The 10,867-nt window shown below is 35.5% G+C and overlaps 1 protein-coding gene across 6 annotated transcripts in view; it reads left to right on the forward strand.

Annotated features, from left to right (window-relative positions):
* Window positions 1–10,867, forward strand: part of KCNT2 (potassium sodium-activated channel subfamily T member 2) — a 116,131-nt gene that overhangs the window by 46,208 nt on the left and 59,056 nt on the right. The gene's annotated exons all lie outside the window — the stretch shown is intronic.

Here is a 10,867-nt window from a genome sequence, read left to right on the forward strand (position 1 = left end):
TACATGAAAAAGGACTTGAACGCTTTTAATTTTGCTTTTCAGTATTTTACCATACAGGGTGCTATTGAGTAAATATGCCTTCACCTTTTTTTTACTTACCGACTTCAGTATTTTACTGAAATGCTGCACAAACTCTGCATCATGCTCACCAGCAGGCACTGTGATAACTGACAGTAAAACATGCAGAAAGTGGCAAGCTCACCTGTAATTATGTCTGGGCTCAGCAGCTGCAGATACTCCTTCATTATAGTTTATTGTTTACTGACCTAGGACTGACCCTGCTAGACCTGAAAATAAGCTAAGTAAGATGAAGACACACAGTAATGCAATAACTAAGGAAATAAAACCCTTTTGGAATGACTAAGAATAGTAGTTCAAACATCTGCTGCTTCTCTAAGACTGGAGTTGTGTTCAAGCAATTGTTACTGTTGTTTATGTGAACACACATAATGGTATTTTTACAAATTCTTTCTTTATATTACTGATTATATATTTAAAATACCAAAAAAAAAATCTCTATGAACAGTCAAAATCAATTAACTCTATGTCTTTTATTATGTTACATCTATGGTAAATCTGAGAGAGTATTTAATAGACATCACTTAGAGCTTATATGAGTTTCTTCCTGCTGAAAGAGGACCAAAGTCCATTGCTGGAATCTGTCCACTTAAGGGTGTCTTTTATATTTTCTGCAAAGGAAAACGGTAATCAGGTCTATTATCCCCAAACACATTTGGGAGCCAGCACTTGATTTATCCATACCTTTAAGGGTACATAACACACAAACTTTTCAGCTCTCTCCAGTCTGTTTTCATAAGCATGTTTTGGCTCCATTTAGGAATACTGCCTTGGTCCATGTAGTACTGTGGCTTCAGTAAAGCAAAGTTAATAAGCCTGGATTAGTAGCTTAAATGCAGTCCAAGATGGTATGAAGCCAAGAAAGACTCCTCATTGACTTTGTGCCTGTCAGCATATAATAAGTATTCTCAAAATAGCTTTACCATAACTAGCAGAAAACCCACAGAAAATTAATTAAACCTCACTTCATGCATCATTTGTAAAGCCATCATTTACATCTCTACATCAGAATCTTGTAAGTGGTGATTATCCAGATAGGCATATTCCATCTCATGTCTTATAACTCAGGTGGAAGCTTTGCAATGAAAAGTCAAAAAATAACTTATCTAAGGTTACAACTGATTGGCTAGTCTCACTGGTTTTAGATACCATTATTCAGGCTGTCTTTTGCACTCAGAATATAGTTGAAAAAAGCTCCGTGTTTTTGTATACAGTTGATAATTTTCAATGTTATTACAGAACTAACAGTAATCACAACAAAATTTATGCTCTACTCCACTCTTTGATCTTTGGTGATAATTGTTTATGGATCTGGGGGTGGAACTCATTTGCAAGTCAGTAAATTCATAAAACCAATTCCATGGATCTGTAGTTTATAGTTAACCTACAAAGATTTTCTTTTTCTCTTTTTTTTCTGACTTCAAAGACAGATTAGGCTGTCCAGTGATTTTTCTTTCTTTAAATACCTCAGTGGCCTTGTAACCAGAGCAATTTTACATCTGCTAAAACATGTGTGCTCCAATACGACAGATTGTTCAGCAGTTACTATTGAGAGAGTTCTAGTGAGAGTTACAGACCTACTCATAATATGTGTTGTGTCATTAAGCTAATGGATGTTTGCACTTGTTTGTCAAATGGAATACTAATTATTTCTGTAAACTGTAGAAGAAGACAAATAACCGTGAATGAGTATTTCAGGCGTCTTTCAGTGACACAGTGAATCATCTATTAAAACTTATTTTGAATTATAAAGCAGTGTTAGTCATGTATCACCAGAGTAGAGTGATTATCTTATGAAGGAAGTGGCTACAAATTGAGATGGACACTTATTTTTTTCATACTCAAACCTGCACAGACTTTGCTTATGCTTTCATTGAAATCTCACTGTGGTAAATTTTAACATTTTTTTACACTTTAGTGCTTTCAGCATTATAATAAGGATATTTCCACACAGTTACTTACAGAATACATGTAGAATGCCAGTAACTGTAGCCTCTGTGGCAATTACCCACTCACAGTTCTCATCCAGAGGAAACAGTAGGAGTTAGTTGCTTGCAAGGATGAAGACAAATCCAGACAATGATCTAGTCCAAACAAGACAAATCAAGAACTTACAATTTGGAATAATATGTCAAAGAAAAAATCCCAACCAACCAAGAAAGGATTTATCACAGAAGATTTTAGAGAGAAAAAAGCATCTCAGTGCCCCAGTTCCCTTTGTTATCAATAAGTAGATACAAACACCTCAGAAGGTGATCTGATGGGAACTAAATCACACATGGAGGTCTCGACTTCCTCACCTTTCTGGGTTGACCTTGTCAGGAGCTTACAATGGCAGTTATCCAAGAAGGATGCCTGGCCTTAAGTAGGATGAAAAGTGTTGGTGGATTATGTAATGTAAAATAAAATGTGGATTCTTTGGTCTGGAGTTCTTTCTGTGATGTTATGTTTTGCTGTACAGCAGTCTGAGTGCTCAGGACCAGTCTCAGGTTGATTTACAGAGGTTTTCTGTGTTCCAGGACAGCACAAAGTAAGACTGTGCTTCTGTCTTTTAGAATCCAATGATTCTAAAGTGGCAAAGCATGTGAAGTTCCAGGACCTAAAAGACTAAATAAGAGTTGCAGAATTAAATCCCAGAATATTACACGACATTAATTGGACATTCAAGTAACTAAATAATACAAAATAAATTATTCAGCTATTGCAAGAATCCTAAAAATCACTGATGTAATAGCTGTGGTACTCTGAAACAAAGCAGATGTGTCAGGAACTTGCTTGTTTCAAACACAGGATATCTATTTTCTGTTTTGAAGTAGGCCAGGTGGCACCTGCAGTACCTTTCCATCCATTGTACCAACTCCCACCCTGCCCTTGTGCTGCTCCTCAGTTGCTGGAATCAGGGCAGCGTGCATGGGTGGTGTTTCTGTGCCTTTGTACAGTGGGAATCGAGGTCAGATTCAGAAACTGCCTTAACACTTCCTTAAGTGATGGGACAGGGAAAAGGCTGTGCAGCTCCTGTGAGGTCAACAGCAAAACTTGTTATTTGTGAGCAGATAATCTATAAATTCAATTAGAGTTTATGTGAAATGCTGCCTTCTGGGAAAAACTGCGTGCATGAACACAAGGCCAACATTCTTGTGAGCTTTGGTAGGAGAAACACATCTTGTATACAGAGTTTTTCTTTTTTAGGCATAGAAGTTTCTAAGGTGGCTTTGCTGAAATCTGCTGTTTAAGAAGCATGTGAAAACAGTGTTGCTACAAATAGTTGCCAATCTAGATTATTTAAATGAAACAAATTCCTATAAAACTCTTAGAGTTTCTTTTGGAATATGAATTTATAGGATAGAAACACTTTTTCACCTGTGCTAGCACTGGGATCAATTTGCATACATCCATATGATTAGTACTTAAATGGCCAAGGCTTTTCAAAAGGTGAACAAGTGTAATGAAAAATTACTGACAAAATGTAATAAAGCCCACAATTGTTTTGTTGATTAATGCCTTTTCATATTTTTATGCAACTACTGTATTGTGGCAACACAGAAATATAACCATATACTATTTTTTTTCTTTCTTTCTTTCTTGATAGCATGGTATTTGTGAAAATACAGTTTAAAAATATTTTTGCAGATTTAAGTTCAAGAGTTCAGATTTTAAAAAAGCATATGGGCGATTAGTGCTGTTGAAGAGTGCTGCTTAAAGATTGTAAGACTAAGGATGTATGCTGGTTATTTGTTTGTGAAAGGCAGATCAGAAATCTGTGAATTATAGGGAGAGCAGAACTACTGAAGCTCAATCAGAAGTCTTTTTGGCTACCCATCAAAGACAGTTTCTATGGAAACCTAGATAATTATACAGGGATTTTCATGCTATTTTAGTTATTAATTTGGTAGTGACATAATATTTCCTTTGTTAATCTTTTTAGATGTTTCTACATAGTTATTTCTAAAATAATTAGGTCAGCATCTTTCCCATGCCTCATGCAAGGAATTCTCTGTGCCACTGATGTAATGGAATATTTAAAACTAGACAGAGACACCAGTGAAATTAATAACAATTTGAACAGTCCACTTACTGTGGTCTGTGGAAAAGAGTCATAAAGATTAGAAGGTTCAATCTAAATTATCTTCTTAGCATGAGAAATACATTTGTAGTCATCTTGTTATCTTAAAAAATAATTAGCCTATGATAGTTCAGAAAGCTACCTTTACAAAGTCTCTCTACAATAGTGTCAACAACATTATTTTTAAACAAATTCTATTTCGAATATATATATAAATATTAAATTAAGCAAGTAAACAATATGATTGAGAGATTTCTGCTCTTTTATTTCATCCTGGAAAATGAGTCAGTGCTTCCTGTACTTGTGATCTTTTCAAGTTTCAACCCAACTTTGTTGATTGTCTAGCACAGGTTGCAGATCATTTATTAATCTGAAAATCAGCAATTCCAAACTGAATATAGGTAAAGGTGGGCAAAGTTAAATTTCTATAAATTCAAAAGACAAAATTAACTTATCCACATTTCTTGTTCTCTGTTGTAGCACACAATATTTCAGTATAATATGGTGTGTACCTCTATATTACAGGTCAGGTAAATCAGCCTTTGAAAATTAATGTAATTGCAATTTCACAGTCTAGTAGTGTATTCTATAAATCAATATTTTAAATTGACACTAGGAAGAATTTTCAGCCTGTCTTGCAAGGCCTTTACCCTTGATGGGAGTTAGCCATTAAATTACTTACCATTCTGAAAGTTCCAGCCTCTATGCTCTGAATCATTTGTTTCTTTCTCTTCTAATCATTTTCTTCTGCTATGTGAAGATACTGAAATTTCAGTAATCAGAACTTGCATATTTAAGGAGAGTGCAAATCATATATTCAAAACCAAACTTGTGCCCAAGAAGGAGATAAAATGCCAGTCAGGTTCTTTCCCAATATTTTCCCCAATAACTTCCATGAGATGTAAAAATGTCTCTCAAATACCAAGTGCTGCTAATATTTTCCATCAGTAATCTTGACAACTTTTCATTAAAGATGCATTAAGAATATTAGGGAGACACAATATTTTGGAAAACATTATGCACTCTGAATATGCCATTGGGAGGACAATTTCTCAGCTTTTATTATCATGACATCTTGCAATACAGTAATAGTATTACCAGATACCCTGACAAGCAGAGGTTGTTCTGGCAGCAGAGACCAATTACCATTACAAATGGAGGGAAAAAAGCAAACTGTTTTGAGTCATATAACATTTGGACTGTTAGAAATACAATTCTAAGGCTGCATCTCCATGGTATCCTTTCTTCAGCACTCATATTTTGAATTTTGTGAGACATAATAAAATGAAGCTTATTGCTAATATTAACTAATTACAGCTTGCCAACACATGTAAAGCAACACATAAAATTCCTCAAAGTTGGTCTAAATGCATTCCTGTGCTTGTTCCTTTGCAGGGATATAGCACAAAACAGAGTATAAGGAATACATAAAGTCTCAGAAAAACTAAAAAAAATTAAATTAGCAAAGTGTGCTTTAATTTTCTGTATCATAAAAGGAGGTTTAGAGAAAATCTAGAAGTGATTATCCAAAGAGCAAGGATAAACAAGGAACATCAAAGAAATATAAAATGCCATACTCCATAAAAAACCCCAAACAATTACCATATTTAAGTATGTGCAATATGTATTTGTGTGTAAGTCTTCAAAATTATCAACATTTGAAAAAGATTCACAGAAAAAATGCAGCCAGAGAAAAATATTTGACATAGGGAGCCAGGGAGGTGAGTTCAACAGGCATGCAGATTATTAGGATGTAGGTTTTCTAGCAAGCTTTCCATTGGTTTATAAACACACAGGCTTGTAAGTAGATACCTTACTGGGTGTGAAAACATAAATTTTATATATGCAAAATATGTTTGTTACCTTCAGAAAAAAGGTGACAAGAATAACTTTGGCAAAATAAAAAGCTGGAATCAAAGTTGATCTGGAGTGTAACCAGAGTCTGCAGGGCATGAAATACTGTATGATCATACTGGTAAAAGAAATCTTAGGTTTTACTTTGGTATTGGGAAGACTTAAATAAAAGCAGGTAAAGTCCTCCTTAAAGGGGCAATTTGCTATATAAAGTAAGTGTTAAAACCTGCTGTTTTCCATCTCTTTCCTTCCAAGAAGGCATTACATTTCACATTCTTCATTTTATCTTTACAGTAGAAAGAAAAACCTGATACTCACATGGTGTCTTTGAAAATATTCTATCATTTTAGACAGTGGCAAATAAAATGCCAAGTGTAACAATGGTGACTATGTTGAGAATGTTACTTCACCATTCAGTAGTTGGCATCAAACCATCATCACTCACAGTTCCTGGCTCAAAAATGAAGCTGTCATTAGTGTGCAGACTTAAAAATATATATATATATCTTTCATTGACTGATTTATTAGGCTGACAAAGTATTTATTTTACTTGACAAAGATCTGGTGTTTGTGGTGGTTTATGCTAACACATTTAACTGTATTATCAGATGCCATCAGTTATTCTAGTTCTCCAGTGGGCAGTAGCTCATTATGCTGATTTGTGATCAGCGGTAACTCTTTAGTGCTCTGCTCACTTTTGTTGTCTGACATTCCAGCTATATTTTAAAGCTGTGAAATTCAGCAAAATTCATATTTCTTAAATCAGAAAGTGAAGAGTTAAAAAAGGTGTTTGGTATAACTTCAGCCACTAAAACAGAACTTGGCACTGTCCACCAGGAGCTGTTCACTCACTGTGCCTGTATTAGGCATAACTTTATGGAATGTTGAAAAAACATCTCAGAGGCTTTGGCAGAGATCAGGTTGTGATATGAGATCATCTAAAAAGAAGGATTTTAATGCACTTACAATGATTTTTAAAAGAAAAAAATCACATCTAAAATGCATTTAAAAAAAAATCTATTCTGCATACTTGGTACTCTATTGGAAATTACTATAATGTTTAGACAGATAATTTTCAAAGAAGTGAAGAGTAGAGGCATAGTCAGGCATAGAGTGTCATGCTTGGGTGATAAATACACATAAAATAGAATTTTGGAAATAAAGACCCTTTAGGGTATAATCCAGATAAACACCACTCTGATTAGTGAGTTCTCTACTTCCACTGGCAATTCAAACCTTCTAAAAAAAGTTAAAAGCAGTAAATTAGTTGAGTTCTTTTATCTGATAACCTCAGTAAAATAGCCAACTATATACTTATTAAGAAACTGAAATATATGCTTAAAGCTGAATATGTGCTCCCATTCTTTGCACAAACACAGCTATATGCTTTTGTGTTTTTGGAAGCTGCACATTTCTGACATATACAACTGTATATTAGAGCGGAAGTGCCTGAGTCACAGTGATAGGGAAAAAAAATAATCAGTGTTCATTAGTAAAAACTGAAGAAAAAGACACAGGTTGACTTTGTAGGCTGCAAACGCAACAAGAGGCATGAAATGCAATTATCAGTCCCTTTGGGCACAGAATACCATATGTAATTCCATTGCAGAGCAAAGCAGTGTGGTCATTAATGTATTGCTGAAGGAGTAGGAGATCGTACAAGAGACAAGGCTTTTTAAGGATGCCCAATACATTATAGTCTCCTATAACTGCATGCATTGTTCAGAACAAACCTCTTTGTGGCATTAAATTTCAGGGTTTTGTTTGTATTTTAGGTCATTATTACCATTGGCTTTCATACATGACAAGCCTTAGTCAACTGCCAAGAATAATCACGTAATCTGCTTTTTGGTTTAAATACAGTCCTGTATTTTGCAGGTTTCTTTTCATTAGAGATGAGCAGAGAAAAACAAGTAAATGCAAATATCTTATGCAAAGAAGTTAAAAATAAAGTTACTGATGAGAGGGCACAGCTACATATGGGCATGTACTTGCATTTACTAAAATTGGATAAATCACTGAATATTTCAAGTTGGAAGGAACCCATCATCAAGTCCAACTCCCTGCTCCTCACAGGACTACCTAAAACTAAATCATATGACTAAAAGCTTTGTCCAGATGGTTCTTGAACTTTGACAGGCTTGGTGCCAGGACCACTTCCTAGGGGAGCCTGTTGCACTGCACAAACACCCTCTCAGTAAAGAAATTTACTTCTCTTTTAACTTCCCCTGTGGCAAAAAGAATGATTGTGGGTTATATTTTGACTATACTCTTTTACTTATCTCTTTTTGTTGACTTTTCTAATACTCTAAAAATACAAAAGAAAAAAAAAATGCAGAAAATACTCAGCCAACTTTAAGGCAAATATGAAATGCTTCCTCTTGAATATTCAGAGTGAAAGTCTAATTTTAAGAGTTGTAGTGAGTATGAGTAAAGAATAAAATCTTACTGAATATTCTCCATTACTTAAGCAATCAAGGGGAAATCATGCCAGACAAAACATAGCAGAGACTATTATGATATGCTGTCAGTCCTGGTAGTCACAGTGATCTTCCTTTTTCTTCCACCCTGCCTTCATCTCTCTGGTGTTGTGATCATTAATCCCGTATTATTTTCCTGGCTGCTTGAGGAAGTTCCCCTTTTGACTCACATGTTTTTTGGTCATTATGACACCACTCTTGCTTTAGATAATGAGCATAATCATGTACACTATTTCTTTTTCATAAACATGCTTGTGTTTGTTACACAGTCAAACCTCACACTTCAAGAGTTTTGTAAGGTTTTCGATTTCAATGATTTTTAAGAAGGAGTAATATGCATAGATCCATTTGAATTCCTGCCAAAGAAATTATTAGACTTGAAAGTTTTTTTTCAAAGAAGCACATTGTCAAAGCAGGTGGCCCAAAGAAAACTCCCGTGTCTTTCAGAAAACTCTTTAAATATTAGAAAATCCAGGCTTTTCCACTCAACTAAAACATTTCATTGAAATCACCAGATTTCAGTGGAAACCAGTGTTAACAGTAGTGAGGAGCAGGAGGAAAATTATGAACTCTTAGAGCTTGCTGATCAAACCAAACAATACACAGACAGTTCAAGGTATCCAAGCCCTCTGGCTCATAGCTAAAAGAATTGCTGGGTTTCCAAGCAGGAACTCAAACCATAAAGGAGTTGCACCCTGTAATGCATGACAGAATATATTGCTTTTATCTCCTCACAGATTACCTCCTGTAATTTTCACCCCATTAGACAACCTCTATTTAACGCTTCCCCCCTTTCTGGTGTTTTAGCAAGCCTAAGCATTAAGTCTGATGCTTAATTGTATCTTTTTCACAGGCCAGTTGTTTCCTTGGTCACTGTCCAAAAGGTTGTCTCTAGCTAAGACTGTAGGTCAACAAGGAGGTTACTTTGAACTAAAAATACCTTTTCAGGAGGAACACAAGGAAAATTTATTTATGTAGCATACATTTTCATGTGTGATATTGATTTTTTAATAACAATTTTTTAAAAAATAAAGGAGCCAAAGCATATGAGTATTTAAAAAAGCCCTAGGCTATATTTTATCACATTTCAGTTTCCATACATCCCTGTGTAGCTTGCACTCTGCAGTGAACTTCCTGCTCATCACAAATCTACAGATAGTGTTCTAAGTAGACAGAGACTGGATATTAGTGCAATTTTCTCGAGACTGCCCATACAGCCACTCATGTAACCAGCTCTGTGGACACTCCCCTTGCCAAGCAGCAGCACAGCAAATGCTTCCATTTAGCTCACTGCCTCCTTGAACCTTTCTTAGCCTTAAGACTGTCATGGACTGTAGCAGCTACGTTGAGGACAAACTAAACACACATGCAGAGGGTTTACTTTTCTTGCCCAGATACAGCAAACCACGCTGGCGAGCTGCAGAGCTCTCTCTGTAATTATTGGCCAGATTTTTTGTTTCTGATGTTGACAGGGAGGTTACAGCTCTGACAGTAACTGGTAGCCTTTGTTCTTTCCTGCACAGGTGACCTCACTGACAGAGGTGCCAACACTTATAACACATATATGCATATGAAAGAAGCTTAAATGATGCCAAATTAGATGCAAAATATTGAAGGGCTCATCATGAGAACAAAGACCATTGATGAGTCAGTGATTTCATAGTGCAGCTTGAAACGCAAGAAATGTACACCACTGTCCTCATGTGATCTGACTACAGCCTTTTACCTTAAACACTTTCTACATTTACATTTTTCAGAAGGGAGAACAGTAGAAAGTTTCTTGTTAACCAAAGTCCATGTAAATTTAAGCTGGAAAATATCACATGGGAGCTTTCCAAAGGGCTGCACCTCTCATGGCTATGGTTAAAAGGGATAAGACAAGTGGTATTTGACTTGAATCACTTGCAAGTTTTAGGCCACTCCAGCCTGTATGTGTTACTGTTTTGAGTTTCACAGCAGGATGAGCAGTGCAAGACAGTCCGTTCTTCATGAATATTGCTTATCTGTTAATTTCTAAGACATTCTCTTTTTGTTTATGGTGTTAGCAACTGTAAACTGTTGCAGCTGGAGTAAGGTAACTTGGTTTGTCCTGAAGCAGTTGATTCAATAGCAGCAATGAGAGCAGCAAAAAGAAGTTGCAAAGTGCAGACAGATGAAAGGCTGTCGAGATGTAAAAATGGATGTAAAGAAGATCCATGAATATCCTTAAAAATCAAATGAAAATGCAAAATCTGATAAGGAGAGAATTTCGACTTAACAATAAAATTAAATCCATTTGTCATTAAAATATGCCATGACTTGAGTTAGGTTGAAAATTAACAAAAGGTTTCTGTCAGTAGCTAATAGAATATTCTGCATGCTGGGTTAGCTTTCTCTTGTGCACATGTAAAAA

This window comes from Lichenostomus cassidix, chromosome 8 (genome assembly GCF_008360975.1).
Source record: "Lichenostomus cassidix isolate B80296 chromosome 8, HeHo_3.0, whole genome shotgun sequence".
Lineage (NCBI taxonomy): Eukaryota > Metazoa > Chordata > Aves > Passeriformes > Meliphagidae > Lichenostomus > Lichenostomus cassidix.